The sequence below is a fragment of the Mustela nivalis genome (assembly GCF_964662115.1).
Source record: "Mustela nivalis genome assembly, chromosome: 13".
Taxonomy (NCBI): Eukaryota; Metazoa; Chordata; class Mammalia; order Carnivora; family Mustelidae; genus Mustela; species Mustela nivalis.
In genome coordinates this window covers 55,652,245-55,667,961 of record NC_139032.1, presented here as the reverse complement: position 1 = coordinate 55,667,961, position 15,717 = coordinate 55,652,245, and the positions used below count along the sequence as shown (strand labels likewise).

The 15,717-nt window shown below is 38.1% G+C and overlaps 1 pseudogene across 1 annotated transcript; it reads right to left on the bottom strand.

The window, feature by feature from the left end:
- Window positions 1–11,849: 11,849 nt before the first annotated feature.
- LOC309846321 (GTP-binding nuclear protein Ran pseudogene) lies at window positions 11,850–12,859 on the bottom strand (annotated as a pseudogene). The gene is made up of 2 exons: window positions 12,749–12,859; window positions 11,850–12,432 (listed from the first exon to the last, which is right to left on the bottom strand). The product of its transcript is annotated as a GTP-binding nuclear protein Ran pseudogene (transcript).
- Window positions 12,860–15,717: the final 2,858 nt, after the last annotated feature.

Here is a 15,717-nt window from a genome sequence, read left to right as displayed (position 1 = left end):
GGAATAGCCTGATCACCATGTGTTCAGATTAGAGGAACTAATTATAATTGAATCAAGTGAAAAAACTTCTGGAATAGACTCCAGCCAGTGAAACTGATAGAATACTTAATAAATTTCAGTCTCTCGACGGGAAGAGACCTTGATGGGAGCCACCTGGGTGGCTTAATTGGTTAAGTGACTGCCTTCGGCTCAGGTCATAATCCTAGAGTCCCAGGACTGAGTCCCACTTCAGGCTCCCTCCTCAGCAAGGAGTCTGCTTCTTCCTCTGCCACTCTCCGTTCTCGTGTTCTCTCTCTCTCTCTCTCTCAAATAAATAAATAAAATCTTAAAAAAAAAAAAAGAAGGGAAAGTAAGATAACTAAAAAATATCACAACAAAGAAAAGGGGGGTAGGAGCAGTGATTAATTTTTCTGCAGGGAGGAAAAGTAGCCATAGTTCACTAAGTTACAAAAAGCACTTGCATGTCATAATCATATAAACAGTCAAAACGGATGAGACTGAAACTCTATATGGGAAGTTAACAAGGAAAGGAGAACCAATTCTCTATTGCTGTATAATAAAGTAGCACAAATGTAGTGGCTTCAAACAATACCTCACATTAATTTATTACCTCGCATTTTCGGTGGGTCAGGAGTGCCAGCAGAGGCCGGCTGGATCCTTTGATTGGGGTTTCACAAAGCTCCTTCAAGGTGCTGGCCAGGCTGCATGGTCATGTGAGGAAAGACCTGCTTCCAAGCTCCCTCAGGGACTTGGAAGAGGTCATTGGCTAATACCTGTAGAAGTCATGGCAGCTTCCTTCCAAGTCAGTAAGAGAGCCTCTCTGACCTGCTCAAGTGCCTGCTTCCCTCTTTTAAGGGATTTTATCCGATTAAGTTAAGCCTACCCAGGATATTCTTTCCTTTGATAACCTCAAAGTCAACTGATTTGGGGCCTTAATCACATCAGTACAATTTCTTCACCTTTGCATCTTCTGTGGGTTAGAAGCAAGTCAAAGGTTCTGCCTGCACTCGGGAGAGAGATTATATAGGGTTATGACTTATAGGGGATCAGCACAAAAGGGTATGTGTTTGTGTGTGATGAAGGGAAAGGACAAAGGGAAGAATGAAGGCTAAATTCTCACCCTTTGTAGTGACAAGTCAGTACTGGTAATGCTTAAAGCTGGAAAAATCAAGGGACATCTGGCTGGGCTGAGTAGATCTTATGATTCTTGATCTTAGGGTTGAGTGCAGAGCCTATTTAAAAAAAAAGGAGAAATCAGCAACATTAAGAGATGTAGAGGTAAATCCTAAAATATCTGCTAAAAGAGGGGGAAGATTGCTTTCTTTGAAAAGAAGGGTATGCTAGGGCACTGATGGCAACTGCTACTTTTCACAGGAAACTTTGTATAATCATAAGACTCTTTTAAACTAAGTGACTGCATAAATTTGATAAAAATAAAAACATTAAGGGAAGAGAGTAAGAATCTTTTCAAGAATTCAAGAAAGACTGAAGTTCTTAGGGATAAGAGCACATTTTAAGTTACAGGCAGAATAAATAAATATAAATGTACAACAAGACAGATTTTAATGGAGTTGTAGAATATTTCTTAAAGTACAGAGGTTTCTTATATGGATTAAGATAAAAAATATGAAAAATGCTTAGAACATGAAAGTAGACAATAATACCAAGAATGAAGAAAAAGAAACCTTTAAAGTTATCACACAGAAAAGGCAGTTATCTACAAAGAAATGACAATTAGGACAGATGTCTTAATGAAATAAATGTGAAAAGAAAATGGGGAATCATAATATACATGATTAAAAATTGTTGATCTCTCATTTTATACTTAAATAAACTTGAATTCAAGAATTAAGTTAAATTGGGTGCCTGGGTGGCTCTTTTAGCTAAGCATCTGCCTTCAGCTCAGGTCATGACCCCGGGGTCCTAGATGAAGTCCTCCATCGTGCTCCCTACTCAGTGGGGAATCTGCTTCTCTCTATCCCTCTGCCCCTCCCTCCAACTCGTCCACATGCTTGCTCTCTCTCTCTGTAATAAATAAAAATTTTTTTAAAAAAAAAGTTAAAATAGAGACATTTCTAGCTATCTGATGATTAAGCACTTAAAGAAAGGACTTTTCACTAGCAGAAATAATGGACACAGGAGAAGTATGGGAAATGTGTAAACTCAAAAATTCATTTAAAAAATGTCACTTACTGTAGCTGTTAATTACAATAACCTTGGGAGCCTAAAAATGGTAGAACTAAAATCCAGACCAGAATAAATTATATTGGCATGAAATGCTCAACAAGTAAAGTATGTTAAATCTTGTGTTTTGTTTGAGGAAAGGACAGAAATTAAAAACCTATACTTGGTTAACCTATAGGTAATTATTATTTTTAAAAAATATTTTATTTATTTATTTGACACAGAGAGATCACAAGTAGGCAGAGAGGCAGGCAGAGAGAGAGGAGGAAGCAGGCTCCCCACTGAGCAGAGAGCCAACTCGGGACTCGATCTCAGGACTCCGAGATCATGACCTGAGTGGAAGGTGGAGGCTTAACCCACTGAGCCGCCCAAGTGCCCCTAGATAATTATTTATATTAAAAATTAATAGTAATTAAATAAAGCTATATACAAGTATATTTTAGATTTTCAGTCCTTGTTCAGCTTGTGACTAAAAGTGGGAACCCTGGTACCAGTCTCTATTTCTCTCTATCCCCACACCTGCCAACTCCCAGCCCCTGGCAACCACTTTTCTATTCTGCTTCCATGAATTCTACTTTTTAAAAAAAGATTTATTTATTTATTTGAAAGAGAGAGAGAGAAATCACAAGTAGGCAGTGAGGCCGGCAGAGAGAGAGGGAGAAAGAGACTCCCCACTGAGCAGAGGGCCCAATGTGGGGCTCGATCCCACGACCCTGGGATCATGACCTGAGCTGAAGGCAGAGGTTTTAACCCACTGAGTCACCCAGGCACGCATTCTTTTTTTTTTTTTTTTAATAAAGACTCTACATACAAGTGATACCATGCTGTATCTGTCTTTCTTTATCTGGTTTATTTTACTTAGTGTAATACCCTCCAGGTTCATCAATGCTATTACATATGACAGATTTCCTCATCTTTATAAACTGAGTAATATATATATATAAAATATATTATGTATATCCTATATATTCTATATTATATAATATAGAATATATTATAGATATAGTATATAATATCCAGAATAATAATATATATGTGTGTGTGTGTGTGTGTGTGTGTGTGTGTGATTTTTTCTTCTGTTCCATTCTTCCAGCAGTGGACACTGCTAATGTCCACTGATGTTGTTTCCATCCTTTGGCTATTGTAAATAATGCTGCTATGAACTGGGAGAATGGATATCTTTTTGAGATACTGGTTTCATTTCCTTTGGATATATAAAAATGGGATCATATAGTAGTTTTATTCTTAATTGCTAAGGAACTAACATAGTGTTTTCCATAAACTGACTATATCAGTTTACAATCCCACCAACAGTACACCAGGTTTCCTTTCCACCACATCCTTGCCAGCATTTGTTATACTACTATGTCTTTTTGACAAGTGTCATCCTCTAACAAGTATGAAGTTGTATACCATTGTGGTTTTGATTTGCAATTCCCCAATGATTAGTGATGTTGAACACCTTTTCAAGTACTTGTTGGCCATTTTTATGTCTTCTTTGGAAAAAAAGTACTTTGCCTATTTTTGAATAAGAGTATTTGTTTTTTGCTATGGAGTTGTAGGGTTCCATGAAACAATTTTTTAGACATTAATTTATTTGAGAGAGAGGGAGAGAGTGAGTGGGAAGGGGAGGTGCAGAGAGAGTCTTAAGCAGACTCTGTGCTGAGTGATGTTGGGCTCGATCTCATGATCTTGAATTCACACCCTGAGCCAAAACCAAGCCAGATGTTTAACTGACTGCATCATCCACGTGTTCCTCCATGAAACATAGATTGAGACTTTCAGGTGATCCAGTAGAGTCTTTGTTTTTCTGTTTGTTTGTTTGTTTGTTTTGCTTTTGTTGTTGTTGTTTTTGTTTGTTTAGGATGGTCTTCTTAGATTAAGGAACACTTTCAGATTGGTGTGGATCAGTTGTCCATCTAGAAAGCCTAAAATAATTGATATGATCAAACATTTTGGAGAGAATTGTTGCAAACTCTGCTGCCAGTCTCAGTATGTAGCCCAAGTCCACGACTGAACGTAAAGAATGGACTAATGTAAATCCTGGAAGCGTCTTTCTCTGTCAATGATACTCTTGCTTTCTCTGATATTTCTCTATCACAATATATTTAAAAAGTTATTTGCATTATCGTGGCACTTTAGAGTCGATTCTGCATGGAGAAAGAACTGTAATTGTAGTGTAGAGATACAGGAGCTTTGCTTATTTTTAGCATTCTTCAGAAATTGAAATAAAATCCATGTTTTGAACCACATTTAAAAAGCTTTTGTTTTTTTGTTAATGGGGTTACATTTAAGATTGCTTTATTAAATTTATGATTTTTTATTTCCATAGAAAATAGGAGATCTTCCTCTAGATATGGCATCTTGTTAAGCTCAGTAAATTCAAATAGTTTTGTGGTATCTTCTCCCTGTCAGCTACCAAAATCCTTAGAAAATGCAATTATGTAAGTAGAGATATATGTCCAGTATGTTCCTCTTCCCACCTATATCTATATATGTGTGTTTATGAGTCAATAACAAAACTGAAAAAATAAGATTGCCTTTGGTTGTTACAAAGCTACAAGAAATTTTTGGAATATGAAACACATGTGAAGTCATTTGAAGAAGGAAACAGCTGTCATGATGTAGCAAGAGGAAGGCTGGCTCAAAATGTGGAAGCAAATTGCAATGTACTCCAAATGTGGAAATGGCAGAAATGTGGCCCAGTTGCCTTTGGGCAACTGACAAGCTAATTGGCTGCTGTAGGACCATCAGGTGGATCAAAGCCTCCTCCAAGCCTCTCTCCGTTGGCTCAAGGGGTAAAGAGCAGAGATAGCTGCTATTAGGCAGGCTACTCAGTGTGGAGATTTAGATAGGAAGAGGAAGTCGGAGAGCCTCAAGTGATTGGTACCAGCAGGGGGAAGTGGGAGCACCAGGCCAGAAGGCCAGGAAGAGGCAAACACCAGGCAGTCGCACAACTTCATCGGGCTGAGCTGGCTGGAGACTCGAGTTCCCCTGAGTGACAAGCCAACTCTAAAACATAAGAAACTCCCAAGACGAAATGGCTTTCTCGGAGCTGACTTGAGGACACACATATTGCTGAACCATTACTCTGAAACTGAAAATGTCCCAGTGTTGAAAAAAGGACTTTTGGGAACTTGCAATGGCTAGCTTGAGGTCCTCCAGAGATGCGTGAATGCTGTTTGTCATTCGTTTACTTGGCTACTATTCAGTGAAGCTTGTTGTTGGGTGAGATCTAAGATGTGATTCCTCCTTCACAGCATAGATCTTGAATCACTTGAGCATTGGCTGTGTGTCAGACTCAGTACATGTGTCCTCTCTTTGAAACAGGACAAGAGCTCCCTCATGCCCGATGGGGAATTGGGGACATAACAGCTAGTAAGGGTAGAGCTGGGACACAAAACAGGCATTCTTAGCCTCAAACTGCTGCATTAAGTGCTTAAAAGAGGGGCAGGGTGAACATCAGATAGCCCCAAAAGGAAGAAAGTTGGGAAGTTTTTTGAGATGATGCTGATTTTTCTGTGTCAGGAGTTAGTGAGATGAGGTGGGAGAAGGCTTAGGCAGTTTGGAGTACTGAATCCCACCCTAGGAAGCAAGAACAGGGGGGTGGTAAGTTGCGTTGAGTACCAATGAACATTTGGACTCTAAATAGATTTTATTTATTCAATTTTTTATTTTTTTTATAAGGTATTTTTCCTCAGCATTCCAAGATTCATTGTTTATGCACCACACCCAGTGCTTCATGCAATATGTGCGCTTCTTAATACCCACCACCAGGCTCACCCATCCCCTTACTCCCTCCCCTCCAAAACCCTCAGTTTGTTCCTCAGTCCAGTCTCTCATGGTTCTTCTCCCCTCTCAGATTTACCCCAATTCACTTTTCCTTTCCTTCTCTTAATGTCCTCCATGTTATTCCCTATGCTCTACAAGTAAGTGAAACCATATGATAATTGACTTTCTCTGCTTGACTCATTTCATTCAGCATAATCTCTTCCAGTCCCATCCATGTTGATACAAAAGTTGGGTATTCATCTTTTCTGATGGAGGCATAATACTCCATTGTGTATATGGACCACATCTTCTTTATCCATTATCAGATTCAAGTTAATACATCTCAAATGTATTCTAGCTAGGAAAACCTTGATTATTTGATCACCTAAACATTTTCATGCATACATTACATAGGAAGATTGTGATTTATCTGGTTCTCATGAGAATCTCAAGTTTTATGTGCTCTAATATATTCACGTGTGTGTGTGACCCTGAGTTGACTGACACATTTTTTTTTTTATCTGTGGTGTTTCTCAGTTAATTGATGTATATATTCAAATAGGTAGTCTGATCTTGACTAGAGCTGGATGTTTTCTTTTTTTCACATTGCAGATTCATTTAGGGTTTTATGTTTCTTTTTGGTAATTCAGAAATGTACAGGGTGTTCTGTTTCTCCACTTTCAGGGCCAAAGGAGCTCTACTTAGAGATCAAAAAGCGGACTACACTGATAAATAGGTGGAGAGGAGTTAGGAAATCAAGAACTAATATGGATTTATTGGAAACACAAATAAATATAAACCCAGTTACTTTTAGGAGCCAGTGTTTGATTACTTTGATAAGGAGCACTAAATTGTATATGTTTTTTCTATAATCAGAAGTCTCCTGGATAGTTTTGTTGTAGTAATTAGCAGGTATATTTAAAACATGAAATTACTCACAGTATCTAATTTAAGCACATTTTATTTTTGAAGGCAGTTATATTTTTATTTTTTTTATTTTTTATTTTTTTTTTTTTAAAGATTTTATTTATTTATTTGACAGAGAGAAATCACAAGTAGGCAGAGAGGCAGGCAGAGAGAGAGAGAGAGGAGGAAGCAGGCTCCCTGCTGAGCAGAGAGCCCGATGCGGGACTCGATCCCAGGACCCTGAGATCATGACCTGAGCCGAAGGCAGCGGCTTAACCACTGAGCCACCCAGGCGCCCGAAGGCAGTTATATTTTTAAACAGATAAATTTTCAACATGAGATATTATACACTGAAATATTTTACTCTTCTATCCCAATGTTATTTGAGGACATCTAATCTCTCTTTGTGTGTTTTTTATTATCGTGCAGATGGGGAAAGCAAAACAGAAGGGATTCTGCTTTAGCTTAAATACCATGTTTAGGTCATCATCACTCTTACTCATGTTTTTAAATTGAAGTAACTTTAATTTATTTAAGCAGCATTTATAATATAACATTTTGAAGGTAAACAAATACCATGATCATCTTCCAAAGGGGAGACTAATCAGTTTGCTAAATAGAGACAGACCAACATGTCAGTCACTGTAACTTGTTTTGTACTTTGCTGCTGATAGAGTGTAAGTCCCCACGGCATATGATAATGTTTGAAGTGCGAGAATACAGTTTTTCCCATTAATTCTCCTCTATATCACCACCCACATCAGATATGCTTTCCTGCAGTTTACTGTTGGCGGTATGCTCAGAATTTAAATTGCTAAGGGCCTTTTCTCCTTCCTGAGGATATTACAAATCTCACCACTACTAATTGAAATTGTATGGTGAGGGCAAGCTTTCCTTCTCCTGCTACTGTGCGTTTCAATATCTGACTCTTAGGGATAAATAGGCTGCAGTGTTTCACGCGTTGCCTGCCTTCCCAGGTCATCACAGATGCGAGGTAGAGGGAAGGATGCACGGTTTGTTTGTTAAAGTGTGGCTATAAAACCAGTTAAAGACGGAACACCCTGCCTCACTCACAGGATTTCAAATATCTTATGATAGGAAAATTCTTAGGAAAAGGAAGGTGAGATCCTTTTTTGGTTTTATTCACTTGAGAAACAAATATTTATTAAGCATCTCTTTGGATCAGCCCTGATCTAGACATGGAGAACAACAACCCCTATCTTCATGGGGCTCACATTAAACTAAATATATTAGATGTTGAAGTGACATCTCATATAAAATACAAGAGAAGGTAGAAAGAGGATAGAAAATAGAATCTTTCTGTGGAGAAAAGTGAGTCAGGACTTGATGTGAGGGCTGGCGGAGCATTAGCCAGATGGCCAGGAACGATGTTGCCGAGAGGGTGACTGTCCAAGTACATCCTGGAGTGAGTCACGTGGAATTACCGGAGGAAGGGAGCTCAAGCCGACAGCAGTAAATTGTAATGGCCCGAAGCAGATGTGTGCCTGGGAGGCTCAAGAAACCATAAGGAGAGTGGTGTCGCTCTAGAAAATTGCATAAAGGAATAAGAGATGAGGTCATTAAAATGGAAGAGCTTTGGATGGGGGGGCTTGTAGACTTTTAAGGTGCTACAGAAAATTGCTGAGAGCTTGGAGCAGGCATCCAACAAGGTCTGGCTTGTTTTCACACAACTTTTCTGCCTGGGGGCTGGGGAGAAAAAAAAAAAAAAGTGAAGAAGAAGGGAGAATAGTGGTAGACATCACTCTCTAGTCTTCTCTTGCTGCCATGTGCCCCACAGGGCTAACCTGTATGGCTTATATTAACCACTAATCAGCTTCTTTGACTCTAGTTTGCATTGGATTCAATTAATTAGAGACACTCAGGGGGAGAGCGGGAGAAGGACAAGATTTCACTATTACCCTCCTCTCCCGCTGTTTCAGGTCCCTGTTGGTTGTGTCCACCCACCAGGGCCACAGTTCCTGCCAGTGCCTCTCTCCATGTTGCCGCTTCTCTGATTTCCTGTACCTACTCCTGGGCCTTTGTAGATAGTACCTTGACTAAATCCTCCTTAATAATTCACACTTGTCTTCAGTTTTCTGCCTGGAATTGCCTCATGTACTGTATGCCATGCTGTATTCCAGGAGATATGACAATGACGTGATCCAGGTTGATGGCGGTGGACGTGGTGAGAAGTCTTTGAATTATGGACATTTTCAAGTTGGAGCCAGTTCCGTTTACTACTGAACGCAATGTGCTGTGAGGCGTAAAAAATTCTAGAAGATGCCTACATTTGTGGCCTGAGAAACTGGAATAATGGAGTTGCTTTCAAGTATACATACTCCCTTGAAGTTCAGGGAAGAGAGCTAACCTAGAGATAGAAAACTGGAAGTTATTTGTGTAGAGCTGGGTTTTGCGCCTTACTGTAGGGTGAGATCACGAAGGGATTAGGTCTAGACAGAGAAGAATTGAGTCTGTTCTCTTTTCTGTCTAGACTCAAAGTCTGAATCCTAGAGCAGCCTGATACTTAGAGATTCAGTAAATGAGGAATCTGAAATGGAAAGTGAGAAGGAATTATGCAAGAGGTGAAAAGTATTCCAAAAGACTGATATTCCCGAATCCAAGCCAAGAATCTCTAGGTTAAGAATGGATATAGACTGCTCTGTAAGGTTCTGATAAACTAATGCTGGCTTCCAGGGTAAATTACTACATTTTAAATAGACACACATATATATACAGAAGTTTTTCACACATGGATTAAAAATATCTCAAAGAGGCATATTAAAACTGTGTCCCACAAATAATAACGAAATTTCAGTAACGTGCATTTCAGCTGTCCTTGGTCACCTGGGACTCACTGTGACCCTCTTACAAGACTGCTTGTATTTATTTATTTATTTATTTTAATGATTTTATTTATTTATTTGACAGAGAGGTAGACAAAGAGAGAGGGAGAAGCAGACTCCCTGCCAACAGAGAGCCTGATGTGGGGCTCGATCCCAGGACCCTGAGATCATGACCTGAGCCGAAGACAGAGGCTTAACCCACTGAGCCACCGAGGCACCCCTAGACTGCTTGTATTTAGACACATACGCATTTCACAGCTTAACATCCTATCCAGTGTCATCTACACTATTTCCCCCAAAGAATTTAAATGTCAGGAAAAAAACTTATTTAGAAGAAGTCGAGGTTTCTGCAACAGGGAAATAGTAGTCAAAGGAAATAAACTCAGTGACTCCACCAGGAAAAACTCATGGATTTATAAAACAAACAAACAAAACAAACTCATGGATTTAATGGTGTAAGGGGATAGGGTGCTGCCTATCATCTCATCCCAAATAATTAAAAAGTGAGGAATAAGAAAGGCAGCTTGGAGTCCCACATGGGTTTGGGAAACATATTTATAGCTATTGCAATTAACTTAGAGAAGAATTTCAGGTAAGGATAACAACTGTAAATTGTTGTTCTTGGCTTTAAAATTCTTAACTCTCCATGTCATTAAAAATATTTATTTAAAAATAACTAGTGATTAATTTAGCTCATTAAAATATTCAATAAACTTATTTTCTTGAGTTTTAATTGATACATAAATTTTTCAGCTCATTGGAAATTCACTTTTTATGAAGTGATTTCATTAATCATTGCAAACATGCTCATGTGTGTCACATTTCTGTAATTAAATTATTTTGCCAAATGAGCTATTGCTGTGTAAAAGATTGGCTTCAAAACCCAATTCAATGCTAGATTAGTGAAGTCTCTTCCTGAGGGACTTGAGTTAGGAAGCTAAGAGGGATCATGGAATGTATAAAAGGAAATTTATATTTACTGTATGATACTAATTTTAATAATCTACACACAAGTGCCAAAGTGACTAATCAAAAAATTGGTATTCACAGTTGTATGTAAAGGTTTTGATTCTGTTCATTTCAAGTGTTAAGGATGCAATTTTCTAGGACAACATTTTGATTGCATTTAATTTTGCTGTGAAATTTGAGAGAAGACCTGAGATTTTCTGATTATCCTCTTCATAATACTATCTCTGTTTATTATGTTCTAGATGGTATCCATTTCTGCATGGGATTATAGTTTCCACAAGCACACTGCAGATTTGGAAGATCCTTACCAACCAATTTGCTTTGGTTCTTTTCACATTAATCTTTTGCTAGCTTTTTCTTTTTTAGTCTCTTTCAAAAACATCTTTAGTATGCTTCCATTTATTTAAAAAAGTACAAGGATAATACAGATCACAGTTAAAATGGGTTGAAACACATCAGATATGTTAAAATCCATGAAGTCTTCATGATTTATTTAAGAAGCTCACTGTTTTGAATATAGGCAGATAAAGGAAAGGAATTCAGGATTTACTCTGCCTTGTATATTAGAATTGTACTTCTTAGTGACCAAAGAATTGATGAGGGGAAGTTTACTTTTAAAAAGATAAGTGAAGCTAGACAGCGTTAAGACAATGGATCACAGATTATAGGCTGAGTGAAGTTACATATTAAATACATATTATCCTGTAGATTTTTGTCTAGTAGATAAGCAAATTGTTCCTGCCCAGTGGAAAAGGTAACCCCAAAGATAAAATGCTGACCAGTTTGATATATGATCCCAAAAACCGATTCTAACATTCCTTTATTAAATTTATAATAAATTCCTAGCACCTCAGAATGTTCTTTGAACTATTTTTTTTTTTTTAATGTGATGATAGCAGTCTTATATTTGAGGCTCAGGAAACAAACAACTGCATTCCAAAACAGTGAAATATGCAGGTCTAAAAAATGAATGAAGGTACTTTTTAAATTGCCATATTCACTCTGAAGTCTGTTCATCTCCATCAGCATCCCAAAGATGACACAGGTGACCTGCTCAGGTATAGAATGAAATGACAAGCATGCTGTACCACTGACATCGCAGGACAGTTGCCTTCTGACCCTGGGCTCCATCTGCACTTGCTCACAGGTTGTCATGCTCAGCCGGAAAGCAGTGGTCTAAGCAACCTCTAGATCATGCCCACACTGTGCTCCCAAAGCTGGGTCTATGACTGCCTCTGGTGGGGCAAGAGAAGCCATGGTGACAAACTCCAAGTTAGGATCTCCAGTTAGTTTTCGAGCAGGTCACAGAAGGGCTTTTCAAGTTGTATTGACTTTTGGCAGAAATGTCATAGAATTTCTTTTGGTGGAAGGCAATAAATTTTGCCTTACCTTTCCTGTCCTTAATGTCTACTTTGTTGCCCCATTGCACAGTGGGGATGTTTTCACATACTTGTACTAGATCACTCTGCCAGCTAGGCACATTCTTGTAAGTAATCCTTCATATTATATCAAACATTACAGTGGCATACCGGGCTTGGATATCCTAACCATCTCTCAGCCCACCAAATTTCTCCTGACCAGCTGTAGCCCATACCAGGAACTTCATAAGTTCTTTGTTGGTATGGAACACAGGGGATGGACCTCAACAATAAAGTGGTTACATCTTTTCAAATTCACCAATCAGATGACACTTCACAAATGTTTTTTCAGGACCATCGCCAACCAATATAAGTTTCAACTGGACTTGGGGTTGCAGCCACTGTGCTCATGCTTCTAGAAGTATCTCTGTCCCATCTGACTGAGGCTGGACTGCTTTTTATATATGACATTTTCTCAGTAATGAATTGAGTAAAATCCTAGATGTGTGTTTATGTTAAATTTGCATGAAAGTCATGATTTTACCTTTTTGAAAAATACATTCAGCGGCAATAAGTAATAAAATTTGTAAATGAAGAAATGATACAATCAGTATTCTGAGTTGCTTTGCAACTCCTAATGAATTAATGGGTCTAAGCAGCAATCATCAATTGCTAACAACATCACCTACAAAAAAGAGACAGTTAGGTAATATGTACCTTGTGGTGGAAATATACCATATCTTCTATGAAGCAGTCCTGCCAGAAGTACTGAACCTGAATCTGAAGATACAGGTCAATGAGTGAATTAGGCTTCCAGAAAACTCGCATTGTGTTATTAATGATAATTAAAAAAAAATACAACCCTTTTATTTTATCCTCTCTCTGTTCCTTTCAGTCTGAGCTAGTAGTGATCTGCTGGTGAACATTTTCAAGAACCCTGCCTTTCACTCATGCATATCTAGGAATTCACTTCATTAGCAAGAGGCCCCTCCTTCCGACATGTCTCTGGATATTCCCATTTCAAATGTGGCTTTTGCTCAGCTGGCTGAGGAGATCTGTGTGTGGCATGCGTTATCTGTGGCGTGTCTGAGTACTCTGACCTACTGATTTTTCTCAGTTATTGGGGAAACTCTTCAGTGACACCCTCAGTCGTTTCTCTAGAGTATGATTTCCTGGCAGTGGTCTTGTAATTTCAGCATCTCTTGCAGTCTAAATAGGCTGAGGTTCCCAAAGTGTGAAGTCCTGATTCCTTGTAAACAATTCTTTGCTGAATTTCTCCCTTTCCTCTCCGCTTTTCTAATGAGCAGCAAGGGAAACAAAACTATTCACACTTTCACCACTTGACTTGGAATCTTCTCCACTAAATACCTACATTTCTCTTTTAAAAGTTTTGCTTTTTATAGAACCACAGGTCACAGTTCGGCTAAGCTGTCTGCCACTCCATTACAAGGATTTTCTTTCCCAGACAATTGAGGGAAGTCTACAGGGAAGGAAAGAACAACACAAACAGAAAAACTGACCCTTGAGGAAGCAGAATTAATCAAACACCCTCTCCTTTCCCCCTTATCCCCTTATAATGACCTATAAAAACTTAGAAATACATTGTATTCTACCCAGAGGATGAAATTCTATACCTGCGGGGGGGCGGGGGGAAAGGAGCTGAAAGTTGCCAATAGTATATTCCTCATTTTCTTCTAAGTTCTCACCAGCAGCACCTTTAATGTCTGTCCTGTTTTTATCAGCAGTGTGCTTATGATTTAGGGATACTTCAGAGTGATACATGCCTTCTCTACCATGCTCCTCACCTCTTTCTGTGTCTTTACTAAGAAATCATTATTATCCATATTTCTACTAAAGGTCTGCTGAAGTCACTGTAGACTTTTTCTGTCATGCTCCTCAAAATTGTTCTGGCTTCTGCCACTGCCCCGATCTACTTTGGATATTGTCAGAGTAGCACCCTACTCTCAGGACCAAAATCTGCAGGAGTTTTCTGTTGCTGTTTTGTCAAATTACCACATACTTGGTGATTTAAAAAAAAATACAAATTTATTATTTTACAGTTTTGTAGCTTTAGACATCCAACATGGATCTCAGGGGGCCAAAATTCAGATGTCAGCAGAACTGTGTTCCTTTGTGGAAGCTTTAGGGGAGAATACATTTCCTTATTTTTTCCAGTTTATGGAGGCTGCCCACTTTCCTTGGCCCATGGATACTTTTCTCCCATCTTTAAAGCCAGCAATATTAGGCAGAGTCCTTTTCATACTGTCATCCTCTGGATTTCTCTTTCAATTCTTTCTTCTACTTTTAAGGAAGATGGTGAGTCCTGGGTCCAGGAGAATAATCCAGGATAATCTCCTTGTCTTAATGGTAGCTAATTAGCAATGTTTATACCAGTCTACAAACTTAATTCCCCTTTGCCAAGTAACCAAACATATTCTGAAGAATAGGATGTGGACATCCTTGGGAGACCATTCTTTTACTTACTATATATGTTCACCCTAGAAGGGGTTCCCCAGGAAGCTGCCCATTTATTGGCTGCTCAAACTCAAATGAGTCTACTGTTAGCAGATGCCTGTGGATATAGACCCTCTACTTATTTAAAATATGGGGAGACAGTAAACATTCATTACCTATCTGAGGAAAGTCTTCAAAGTATTGAAAAAATAACTTAAACTGATATGGAGGAAAGAAAGTTAAACAACCTTGCCTCCTCTCCCCACACATTTTAAATTAATAGCCTATAAAAATTCAAGAATACATTTATATTCTACCCATATATCAAGAAAATGTAGTAAAAAGGAATAACAGCAAAAAGAACTCTTAGAAATTAAAAATATGCATGCAGGCATATATATACATATGTATATGTGTATATATATATATATGTGTGTGTGTGTGTGTGTGTGTGTATATATATATATATATATATATATATATATATATATATATACATACATGTTTTAAAGAAACCTTGTAATTGTTGAAGATAAGAAATCCCCTTGAAAATAACATGAGATGCAGTGGGGAGGAGGGTGGGGGTTAGGTGAGCCTAGTGGTGGGTATTAAGGAGCGCATGTATTGCATGGAGCACTGGTTATGGTGCATAAACAATGAATCTTGGAACACTGAAAAAAAATAAAATAGAATTAAGATGTTTAAAAAAGAAAATAAAAAAGAAAATACATGAGATGGAAGATCAGTCCAAGAAGTTAGTTTTAACTGATCAGATTTCCAGGAGAGTGCTGACAAAGTGGAGTGAAAAGTATTCCTCCCAAAATGAAATTTTAAACTGAATTTCCAGAACTGAAGGGAAGCACAGGTCTTGAAATAGGAAAGTATTCTGCATGAGAAATGAGACATCTGTGAGATGGCCTTAGACATCTGTAAGAAATTTCAGAAAATCAAGTATAGAAGATTCTAAAAGCTTTTTATAAGGGAAAGTAATATATACAATAAGACATAACTAGTTTGGACATGTCAGGATTAGTACCACTAGTAGATTATAGAGTAATTCTTTAAAGTTCAAAGTAAAAGTAACTTTAAACATAGAATACTTATGCCAGCCAAATTATTAGTCATGAGTGAATATGAAGTTAAAGACCTTCATATATTAAGGGATTCATAAAGTTTGTCTTTCATAATATTCCTCAGTCAAGGAATCAAAAACAAATAACTATAGTAAGAAG